Source organism: Mycteria americana, chromosome 1, assembly GCF_035582795.1.
Source record: "Mycteria americana isolate JAX WOST 10 ecotype Jacksonville Zoo and Gardens chromosome 1, USCA_MyAme_1.0, whole genome shotgun sequence".
Lineage (NCBI taxonomy): Eukaryota > Metazoa > Chordata > Aves > Ciconiiformes > Ciconiidae > Mycteria > Mycteria americana.
In genome coordinates, this window is record NC_134365.1 from 101,224,855 (window position 1) to 101,236,872 (window position 12,018).

A 12,018-nucleotide genomic window follows, 5' to 3' on the forward strand; every position below is an offset into this window, starting at 1 on the left:
TAAAGACAAATTAAAGTCACCTCTTAGACTCGTTATTTAAAGGCGGTAAAAGCAATTAAAACCAACAAACATATGGTACAGCATTGAGGAGTTAAATGTTTTGAAGGTTGTTCTGTCTCGTCTCTAACCCAGAGCCCTCTCTGACTGAGTCCTTGCTATAGTGTTTACAGTCTGTGTTACATGTTCAATTTAGTGTTTGTCTAAAGGCACACCCAACATACTTTCCTAAAACGAAGAAAAGATATATTAGCCATTGAGTCTGATTCATGTAGTCCCACCCAATTTAGCTCAGATTTCCCTTGACCTAGTGTGCTGGGTTGACTGCAGCTGGCAAACTTGTGGATCGAGATAAAAACAGTTTAACAGGGAAAGCAAAAGCTGTGTGTGAAAACAAAGCAAAATAAGGACTTAATTCACTACTTCTCTTTGGCAGGCAGACATTTAGCCACTTCCTGGAAAGCAGGGCCTCAGCATGCATGATGGTTACTTGTTACCACAGGCATCCCCGCTTCCTCCTCCTTTTCCCTAAGCTTTTGTTGCTGACCACTACACCGTATGTACGGGATGTCCCTTTGGTCCGCTGGGGTCAGCTGTCCCAGCTGTGTCCCCTCCCAGCTTCTTGCCCACCCCCAGCTGTGGGGACAGAATGAGAAAGGGACAAGACCTTGACACGGTGCAGGCACTGTTTAGCTATGCTGGTGTGTTACAACACTGCTTTAGTCACAAACCCAAAGCACAGCACCCTACAGGCTGCTGGGGAGAAGGTCAACTCCATCCCAGCCAGACTCAGTACACCCAGCACCAGGTGAGTCTCCAAAATCCGGGAATTCATCACCATGAAAGGGCAATCTGTCAGACAGAGGTGAGAACAGGCTTTACCTTCTGATAGTTGATACTATATCAAACAAAATGCGAAACAAGGGGTGTTTTAAATGCAAGGGAAGAAACAGAAGAAAAGTGCCAGAACGCTTCTTACCTGAAAAACACCCACAGTTCAAATTCAAATAATCTGTTATGCTCACATGATGGGCTGTAAATGTGGCTGGTAGTTCGTTTTGGGACAGTTTGCTGGAGAGTCAATGGAAGAACTTGCTGACAGAAGCTTACCAGAGCAGGCTGACCTGCTAGTCAGCGCATGTTGCCTCGGGGCTGTATGGCACGTACACTTGGGAAATGCACGCTATTTTCTCTGCAGCGTTTTCTTGCTGTTAGCTATCTCTGCTGGCTTCACTCGCAAAGCCCCATCACTTCTTCCCCACAGGCAAGTGGGAAGAGAAACGTGATAACTGAACTCTGTGGGCTTTTTTTTTTTAATTTATGACAGACTTCCAAGAAGGCCTACAAATGTAATATCTGGGCAGGTAACAAATGAAGCGTAATCTGTTCTGACAGCTATCCGAGTGCCTGCATACATAGGTAGGGGTGACTTCTGTCTGGGTTTGAACCTAGTGACACATAGTGGCAGGTAGTTGTCCACTAAGTAGCCCTGGAGCCAGTGACGCACAGGCTGACGTGGCTTCAGAAGTTTCTACCGCTGAGTAAACTGAAGGGATGAAGCCCCCAGCTCAGATGAAGCGCTATCCTCCCGGTCAGCACAAGGACGGGAATAGCACCTCCCCGCTTCAGTCAAGCTTTGCTGAAGCACCGCGGGGCGCAGCAAAGGAGGAGTGACGTGGTTGGGGCTGAGGGGATCTATAGCAGCTGCCACTGAAAAGGTCCTGCCCCCACTTGTACCTCCTCTTATACCTGCCAGGGCATCTTGGCTCCTCCACCGTGCTCTGGTCAAGCGCTTTTTTGTGTTTAGTACCTGTTTAGGGCTATTTTTCTGCTATTTAGGTGAATTGCTCAGCAATGGTGCATCTGGGGTAGGAGCTCACCTTTCAGCTGTGGTGGGGTGTTAGCTCAGTGCAAAGTGTAACGCGTGACTTCCGCCTAGATATTGCATTATGTGTAACGTGAAGAGAATAGCAGTTTTTCTTACTAAAAGCAAATAAGCTCATTAAGAAAACTTGGGCTGATAGCAAGACAAATGACTGCCACCAGAAATTTCACCTTTGTGAACGTGAACAGCAACCACCTTCCCCTAATAGAAACTAGAAAGTCACAGCCCCAGCAGACAAAACGCCTGAATGAGAGGAGCTGGAAGAATTGCCTTGCAGGTAAGAGGTCTGAGAGGTCACACCCTGACCCCTCTGCCCCACACCACCTGCATGGGGGGCACAGCCTGCGGGAGCCAGACCTGAGCTTGGTGACCTGGGTCTCCTCCCTCCATTTGGCTGCAGAATTGCCATTCTGTATGTCTGGAAACACCGTTTTTAAGTGCCATGTACCAATTGCATTCCCAAGGTATGTTACTGATTTTCTGTATCCCTGATGCCACGCTTGTCTGTCAAATTTTCTCCCTGACCTTAGAGCCAGCAGAGGGGACCTGGGCAAATTCAGGTCCCAGCCGTTAGCACAGCTGACTCAGCAGAGCAGGCCGACCTACTGGTCGGAGCAGTGGTTCATCTAGCCCGGTGCTCTGCTTCTGGCAGCGGCAAAAGAAGAGGCTACGTAGAGAGAGAGCTTCAGCCCAGCTGCTTTCTGCAGTCCCTGCCCTTCCTTCTCCATCAGCATCTGCGATTGATGCAATAGGGTACATCCCAGCAGAAGAAAGACCGTGCCCCAATTAAATGTTCTTTCATCAAAGCTACATTCCCTAATTAAATATGCTTTCTTTAGGTTTGGCATCCTAACAGCCTCATTGAAGTTATAGAAAACATTGTGTGCTTGCACAGCAAAAAAAACCCCAAAACCCACGGTGACTTTAACAAACCATATTAGCAACAACAGCTAAGTGCTCCAGGAAAGAAAATCTATACCCTGTGGCTGCAGGCGCAGGACCTGGTTAGTGTGGGAACAACAGCAAAAAAGACTGATTCCCCGCGACCTTCTTTTTGGTACCACCTCCCCAGGCTCACAACACATTCTTTCATTACCTCAAACCATCAAACTAATCTAGCTGTTAATATCTGCCAGTAGATCCTACAAAGTATACTTTATTCTGTGGGTTAACCTTATTCTTCCATATTCCCATATGATGGATATGGAAATATTAATGTTATTATTAATTAAATATTAATACACTCTGGCCTACTAATGTTCTCCTATGAAAACATCCTTACTACTAAGTATACAAACATCTTAAGCTAAGAAGTAGATTAATATAGTACAAGGCTAGTTTAGTAACCAAGTTAGCAGGAAACATCGCTTTTCTTACATTAACAATAAACTATTGTAAGTTTGCTTCTACTGCATCAAAAACACTTACGCAGGTCTCCCAGAAGCCGAATTCATTTCTATGACAACCTCCTGCATCGTTACTACTAAAAGCCTTGATATACATTAGAACAGAGACATACAGGAGCTTTGAACACTACTGACTGTAAGCGGGTGCTTGGCAGGGGGTGTCCTAGCTATTGAGCTCTCTAATGCTTAGGGGAGGGTTCCCTCCGCAGATGATGAACACCATCTCACTTAAGGCTGTGGGCTCAGTTTGACATCAAGTATGAGCTCAGGTAAGACCCCTCACACACTGCCTAGAACCCTTCTTGAAGCCTGGCTGTAACTTGGTCCACTATCCCAGCTTAAAACCAAAATAAAATATTTTTGTGAGAAAGTGCTTTAAATATCCTCCCTCCCCAAGAGCTGTACCAGAGAAAGCCCCATCATAGCAGGCTGGACCAGAAACACCTTAAACGTTGTCGCCCTTGTGCTTCACTTTGCCATACCTATAGAAATGCAAATGACATTTATCTATCTGCCTCTGTGAAGGTTTTGTGACCATGACCTCGTTATTGCTTAGTGACTTCTTTTCAACATTAAGGTGATATCTAATGGCCTTCTGAAAAGATGCTGTGTAGGTGTGTGAGTGAGGAAGAACCACATACATGAGCATGGAAGCCAAGTTTATTCCCACTTACAAGGAGAGCAGAAAGAAAATACAATGAGCAGAACGTCAATATTAAGTTCATCCAGTTCAATTAAGCTGGAGCTTGAGGACTATTAGGCTAACGTAACACGGCGTCCTTTAAATAAAAACTGAGGGTGAACGGCATGAAGAGGCTTTGCTCTTCAGCAGATTTGCCCGTGGCATCACTCTGCAACATGCCTCTGCTGAAGAGCATCCCCGCGCTCAGCAGGGCTGCGGGGAGAAGGTGCTGCTGGCAGCAGCGGGCGCCAGCCAACCCTTCCCTTCTGCCCGGGAGCTGCCAGCGTGGGCTGCTCGCACTCCAGCCACAGCACGTTCAGGCCAGGCTGACTTGTTTTACTAACTGCTTAGGCCAAACCAGAGCCACCAGGCAGGAAGGGTGAGGACTCAGGACATCAGGACAAGGTGAGGATTACGGACAGAGTTTCATTTCTCCGTCCGTAATCGATTGCGTTTGGCTCTGGCTGCATTGTTTGGCTTTGCCGTTTCTCTGGTATGAAAGCAGGGCTAATACTCATTTAATAGTGATGGCTTAAACAGCTCGGGCATTAATAGGATCAGTGATAAGGTAATGTCTCCTAACTAGAAATAAGCTTTAAATATCTTGAGGAGCGAAGGGAGCACCTTTAGATGAAAGAAACTCAGCCACTGACTCTAAGCCCCTTCTGTGACTGCCATGGCAGTTCCTGAGCCAGGAAGTGAGGAGCCACCAAGGCTGCAGATGAGCATGTGTACACAGACCCCCCCTCCAGCTATTTTGTCTTCTATAAACTTAAAAAGAAACATAAAAGCTGATTTTGTAATGCACGCGTAAACTACTAAGGCAAACAATCTGCTACACCCTAAATTTAAGGCGATCCCCAAATAGACGGGGAGAGGAACAGACAGTTTTGTCAGCATGTGTTTTGCACACAGTATGCTCTTGACTGGAAAGATGTGTTTTCCCTCTCTGTGGGGCTTGATGTCCTGCAGAAAAGACAAGTGACATGGGCACGAAGATAGCACAAGCAACTGCTATGAAAACATGCGCAGGCAGCCACCTGTCCCCACTCTAACAAACAGATTTACCTATTTAAGCTTTGCTGAGGTTGTTCTTCCCACCCGAATCTCCAAAATAAACCCACCACAGTTCTGTGACTAAGCTCAAGCAATAGAAAACCATGAGGTAAAATGGGAGGAGGGGGTGAAAAAAAAGATATTAACTACTACTATGGGGGAAAATCACAGCCTTGGCTGGAAGGAAATTTTTCTGCTCTCATCTTGCAGTGTTCATGTGACAGCAGAGTACACGATGCTGTGACATTCAAGTATAGTTATAATGCCATTTCTCAGATGCAGAAATACATTTGTCTGTAGTCCTATTGGATTTATAGAGGAAATTAGAGAGGTGACCTTCCTCCCTAATGAAATTTCTGTTAAATGGCTCGCTTCGGTAGAAATGTTACTCCGTTATTGGGCAGGAGTAAATCCTATGCCCTAGTGAGTCAGTGCTCTGCAGCCCACGTGGCAAGTCTAATGCTTATGTCTAGGTTCAGAAGAAGTGATGTCCAGAAACGCAGGAGCAGGCTCTGCTCTGCTCTGGTCTGAGGGTCTGCGGGGCGAGGGGAGAGGCAGCACTAGAGGGGAGGAGCAGGCACCCCCAGGCACGTGGCTTGCGGGGCCTCAAAGCAGCACAACACCTCTGAGAGACCGATGACTGCTGGATATTTCCAAACTGGATTTTAAGAAAGGGTGTGCGTTGTCATCTCGTCAATAAAGATGTGAGGTGGATGGAAGCTTTTGTGTTTGCACAAAAATCAGCTAAATGCTCCGTTTCTCTAATTTCTTGTTAAGGTACAGAAAAAGAGAAGGAAAAAATGAGCAGGGATTGTTTTTAGGAGCAGGTTTTGCATTAGTGTCATTATGAGTCAACACTTCATTCTACGTTTCTTTGTATTAGCTCCCACACATAATGTAGATGGAAGGGTAGCTCTGCTGCTTCCAGCTCCTTCTGACACGCAACCCAAGAGATGTTGTTTTGACCAGGTTCTTAAAGATGCTGGAGCACCTTCCCCCATGGACGTGCCCCAGAGCTGCTGAGCACCTGACCTCGTCTCTGGGGCTTTGGCCCTTGGCAAAAGGGGGACAAAACCACTTCCACATCTCGCAGGAAAACAGTCACATAAATGCAGGTCTGGCTTTAAAGTGCTTGGATACCATGGCAACATTGGTTTTCCAAGCGAATAGAAAAAGCTTTCAATGCAAGGAGGAAAAAGCAATACTTCAGGTACAGTCTGGAAGGCTTAAGTGGGATATCAAGGGAGCCTGTGCATCTGCCAGGAGTGATCACCATCTCCTGGTACCCTCTGAAGAGACCTTTTCCCCTGATCTGCCACGACAGTTCAGATGAATCAAGCGTTGTGCCACAGTTGTGGCAGTGGTGCCAAATCAAAGCAGCATTTCTTGCATTCCCCTTGCCTCAGAAGGGTATTTGGGAATACGGTTAATGGTTGGACTTGATGATCTTAAGGGTCTTTTCCAACCTAAATGATTCTATGATTCTATGAAGATGGGCTACAGCTGCGTCCCCACCCAAGTAGCAGCTGGAGAAGGTTTTACTACTGAAAAGCAAGTGTTTGAGCTGTAGCCGGGTGGATTTGGTTGCTAGATTGCAGGAAGGAACTGTAGTGAAAGGTTTAGGCCTTGCCTGAGGAAAGATAAGGTGAGGTAAACAAAACTCGAACTCATGTGCATAACTTGAAGCGCACTTTGCTTTCCGGTTGTGGGAGCTTTTGCTCTGAGGCAGCGTCCCTAAAGTGGCTCAGCATTGGCAGGGGCTGCCGGGAAGGAATGTAACGAAGCAGCTATTAATCCTTCTTGGCTGTTTGTTATTAAGTGGGTTTTATTGCTGGATGTTGATGGAGCCGTTATTAACCAGGGGCACCATGGCCACAGCTGAAAGGGAACCGTGTAGGAGTGTGGCTGTATGAAGGCATCTGTCTCCTGATCACACGCGGCCCTTGCAGGAGCTGCTGGGGGCAGAGGACAGCTGGCTCACTTCAGGAGGGCTTGCAGCTCCGATGTGCTGGCTACCACCGTGAAGGTCAATGTAGTGAGTTCTAAGGAACAGACCTGCAGTTCCTGAGTCCTGGGCATTATTTTTCAGACTCCTGTGCACTCAGTTTAGTTCTCTACCTTTTGTATCGGAGATCTATTCTTTAGGATTTCTTAGTGTAATTAAAAAGCATTTGTGCTCGGGTCTCAAAAAGAGACCCGCTGAAACCCTAGTGTGTGTTTTGTAAGAGATTTACTTGGCCCTGGAGGTCTTGCTTAAAAACAAAAGTTATTTTTTTTCCTGCTGTGAAATGTTGAACTATGTGAATCCTTCTCCCAGAAGCATTACCATAATCCAAGCTGTTTTATAAGGTGCCAAATACAATGGCTGGAACAGATAATGATTTGTGTGTGTGTGTGTTAATAAGTCAAGCTACTGCTATAACCTTTCAAGAGAGAATACAAGGAGAAGTATTATGTGAAGGTGATTGCTGTGGTAGGTTTCTCTGTTTTCTGGATGTGAAACACCTGTAACCAGTTGAGTCAAACTAAGCAGAAAAAAAAAAGTAGTGCATTTTTAGTAACTGGCTATTTTTCTTTTTTCCTATTACTTCTATGTCTTTTTCTCTTTCTTTTTATATACTTGTGTAGGATGAGGATCAAAAGGAAAATTATTGTTTACAGCCAGCTTCAGCAGTCTCTGTATTCTGTAAAATGAATCCATGAATGATTAAACAGTTTTTGTGCTGTTTGCTTTTTAAGTGGGAGTTGTGAAATAAAAGCAAGCCATAGTACTGCAGTGTCACTGAAGCAGGCTGCATGAGTGAACCTCACTTTGGCAGAATATGTTCTGCATTTAAAATGTCTGTCTCCGGGTAATATGATGAGTCCCTTAAGAACCACCTTCTGCAGTTGCTCTGTGAATTGCGCTCCCACTGGAGTCAAGTACGTCCAGGCAAATTGGATTATTAGCTGGAGATAAATGGGCCCAGGGAGCACTTAACTGAAGGAGCGATGATGCTCGTGCCCTTCAACTAAGTATAAATGCTGCCTCTTACAAAAGCGGGAGGTATGGAAGAAAGAGGTTTCAGTTCTGAACACTCTCTGCTTTCCTCAAGAGGCTGTGTACTAGCTATAAAGGGATGAATCATAAACCTCAGCATTCATCTAGAATGAATCTTTAGTTTTGAAGACAATGAATTTCAGAAAATCTTACCTTCTTCACAATAATTTTGAAATAAAAGGAGTGATTTAGCTTTCTGTTTAGGACAATCTTCTTAAAACTATATTGTTAGTTTAATCTGTAGTGTGGGTATAACATGCATGATTAAGGCCAGCTGAGAACAGTTAGCGTGCTTTAAACTTCAAAACCTTTCCTTGCAGTGATATTTTTAGAGTATCAGAATTGGAAAATGGAGGATGGAAACAGCTGGATTTCTTTGTTCGCTTGCAATGTCATGGTGGTGAGTTGTCAGCCCCAAACAGAGCACTGTGCGGTCAGCAACGTCTGCAAGGGACTGAGCTGCAGTGGTCATGCCTGGCATAGGCGGGGATGATGCATGCAACGCCCCGTAATGGGTTGAGAAAACAGAGGTATTTTTTTTGATTCCTGGACTCCTTATTTAAACCTGAAAAGAAGGATGGGGCGGGGGCGAGGGGGGGGGATACAGTCTGATAGAAAAGAAAAACTAAAAGCAAACATTTCCTAGCTGCTACTGACTTGCCTGTTTTATACATGTGGTGGGTCTTTAGGAAAAAATGCAAATTAGAAAGTAAATGAGTTAGAAGAATGGCTAGATGAACAGCTTGAAATAACACATGAAATAAAGGGAAAGATGGACAGAATAAAAGGTGTTTTCAGAACAAGAAGACTAGAGTGGAAGGGATCCCTAGGAGGGGGAACTAGCTGCTCTATTAGAAAAAGGAGGATCCCCTCATTTGGGAGGAAAAGGAGATGAATAACCTCTACAAATGGAAACATAAACCAGTCAGACTTAATGTCACCAGTACCACTCCTTCTGTCACCACAGGTCACCAAGGGTCTTGAATTTTAGTTGCCCCTTTGGTCAATGTTTGTATATTCTTAGCTAATATTGCTAATTTAAACCTATATATAGCAAGTGAAGGTGAAAGTCCTGTCATCTTGACTGGAAACGAGGGAAGGCGGATCTTTATTTGCATTAGTGGGAAGTTGGTCATAGCGGAGACCGGTAATGTACATTGCTTAAAGAGAACTGGCATTTGCTTGTTTACTTGGCTGTCTAAAAATACGACTGAATGCACAGCAAAACGCACGAGATCTCTCCAGAACCTCACCTCTGTGCAGGCAAAGCTGCTGCACTGGGATGAGCTGTTCCTGCGTCCGGCAGGAGCTACTCATCTGAAGACATGAAAGACAGTGTTCCTGCTGAATTCTTTTTATTCGGAGATGGAGGAGTGTCTATCCATCGAAAGGAAACCAGGATCTCCAAAAGAACAGGATTTTTTTTTTTTTAAACTGTTTTGCTCCTTGGAGTGAGGAAAATTAACTCCAAAAATAGCTCTTTATAGAACATTGCTTATGAGCTGGGCACTTGTAACTACGCTTTGTCCTTTGAGATAAAGGCTGTGGCTATTGCTCTTTGCTTGGTGTTCTACAGAATGAATCATGTTTCCTCCCCCGGGATTCATTACAAATGCAGAACACTTCTGAGACTTATCATGGTGTCTGGGAGTCCTTTAAAATCCTCAGGAGGAGGGCTGCACTGAAAATGCAATGTATTATGAAGACTCGTTGAAAAATACAATTTCTATAACCAGTTTAAACCATAGGAATCATGTAGTACGTACAGTGTGTCCATCCCCCCCCCCCCCCCCCCCCCCGAAAGAAACACGAGGAAATTGGAATCTAAATCTATTCTTTAAACTGTTACTAGAAAAAAGTTTGAGAAATGATCAGGCTGAGACAAGTTCAGAAATTTGGTCTCTTGAACAGGATCCCAACAATGTGAAGGGTTCGGCATAAGTGTGTAGGGGTAGCAGCCTTACAGCTGCCCTTACAGCTGCCTCCCTCCTGGTAATGGTTCTGGAGGAGAAATATTGACAGCCCTGCATGTCACTGGCAAGATTGAGAGCCAAGACACCATGAGGCTGCACAAGATCCTAAGCTATGTGAGGAGGGGTCCAGGCTGTCCACATAAAAGCGTAGGCATTTTTTTGTCTTGTTTGTATTGTTCTGTGGCCATGGAAGTAAAAACTCTTAGGAGGGTGGCTCTGCCAGCATCTCAGATGATCCTAAATTAGCTCTCCCCTCCTTTTGACTTAATGAAAGACCACGAGGAATCCATCTCACCTGTTAAAATAAATCCACTACAAGTCTGGACAGGCAAAAGGTAGGAAGATGACCAGCCAACATGGAAGTGGATATAGGGAGCTCCCTGTGTCTGAAGGACAAGGACACACAGACATTCAGCTCTGCTCCGATACACGGAGGAAGCGCAGAGTCTTGGCAGACTCTGACATTACTGTACACAAAGGATATAGTGTGGGGATCTTGTCCCATGCTTTCCAGACAACAAAGGATGCTGAAATTTCGCTGCAGTAGGCAAGTGCACCTTACGCGACCAGCTATCTTTACTAGGCACTGTACTCGTACCTGTGTGATCAGCTTCTGCTTGCTGCGATAACCTCCTGGTCCTCAAGTACTGATCCTTAAACAAATCTCAGGTGGCTTCCCCAGTTTGGCAAATTGCCAATCAGACTGATTTCCCCAATGGTCTTGGTTAGCTTCATTTTATCTTTTGTGAGGTGATGGGCTCTAACATTGAGAGGGTCTAACCCACTGAGATAGGACTGTTTATTTGAAAGAATATGGAGTAGGGCCTGCTTGTCGAAAAAATGCAGCGTTTAAATCTCAGATGAAGCTTTTGGCCACAGAGCTAGCTCAAGGGGTGTTGCTGTGAGATGTCTACTGATGATACTGGATAACGTGGATGCTGGATAACGTGGATAACGTTATACTGATGATACTGGATCTGATGATCTGGTTATACTGATGATACTGGATAACATGGATACTGGATAACGTGGATAACGTTATACTGATGATACTGGATCTGATGATCTGGTTATACTGATGATACTGGATAACGTGACAGTGCTGGAGGAAGGTTCAAAAGCTCTTTGAGTTGAGTCTGTATGGAGACCCAAGGGCTGGAAAAGGTGCTTCTCTCTGCTGAACTGCTGCTGAACACAGCAGACACAAAAGGTAAAAAGAAAACAAAAACTCCTCAGCTGTAGTTCAAACTATGGTAACATTTTTTAGTCAGGGCCTTGTCATGACATTGCAAATGGAGCCAACAGAGCTGTACCTCCCTCCTGTTAACAGTTCTTCAGTTCTTGCAATTTCATCATGCGGCAGTGAATGCGTACGGACACTGCCGTATGCAGATCACGACCATATCCAACGCTTTGAAGTCCTGCTGTTCTTACCAACATACAAACAGCAATGTCTTTAATGCAGAACCTAGAAGCAGACAGGAGAAACAAATGCAGCTTATGTGGATCAGAGTAAGAAGTTTTCTATTTAGACTTCCATTTTTGCTTCCATCGGTCCAGTCTTAACTCCTGCCTGTTATTTCACTGCACTCAGCCCAAGGGCACAAGTAGATATTCAAGCTGGTGATCAACCCCTAATGAAGATTAGTGTCCCTGCAGCCGAGATAGAGCAGTTGCCTGCAACTACTCAAAGATATCAAGGTCAGAGGGGACTGCAATGATCTAGCTAGAACATCAGGAGCATCTCTGAAAAAAATTTGAACAGGGGACTGTGCAATTTGGTGAACAGGAGTCAGTGCAATTCTTGGTCAGTTGTATTCATGGCTAACAACCCTCACTAGTGGGTCATCTTGTCTGATTTCTCTATGCTTTTGTGTGGTTTTTTTTCTGAACACCAGATTTTCCTTGAAGTTACCTAGTTGCACTGCCCAGCCTCTGCAGGCACTTACAATTTTCTTTGTCTTGGTGAGAAGCCTGCC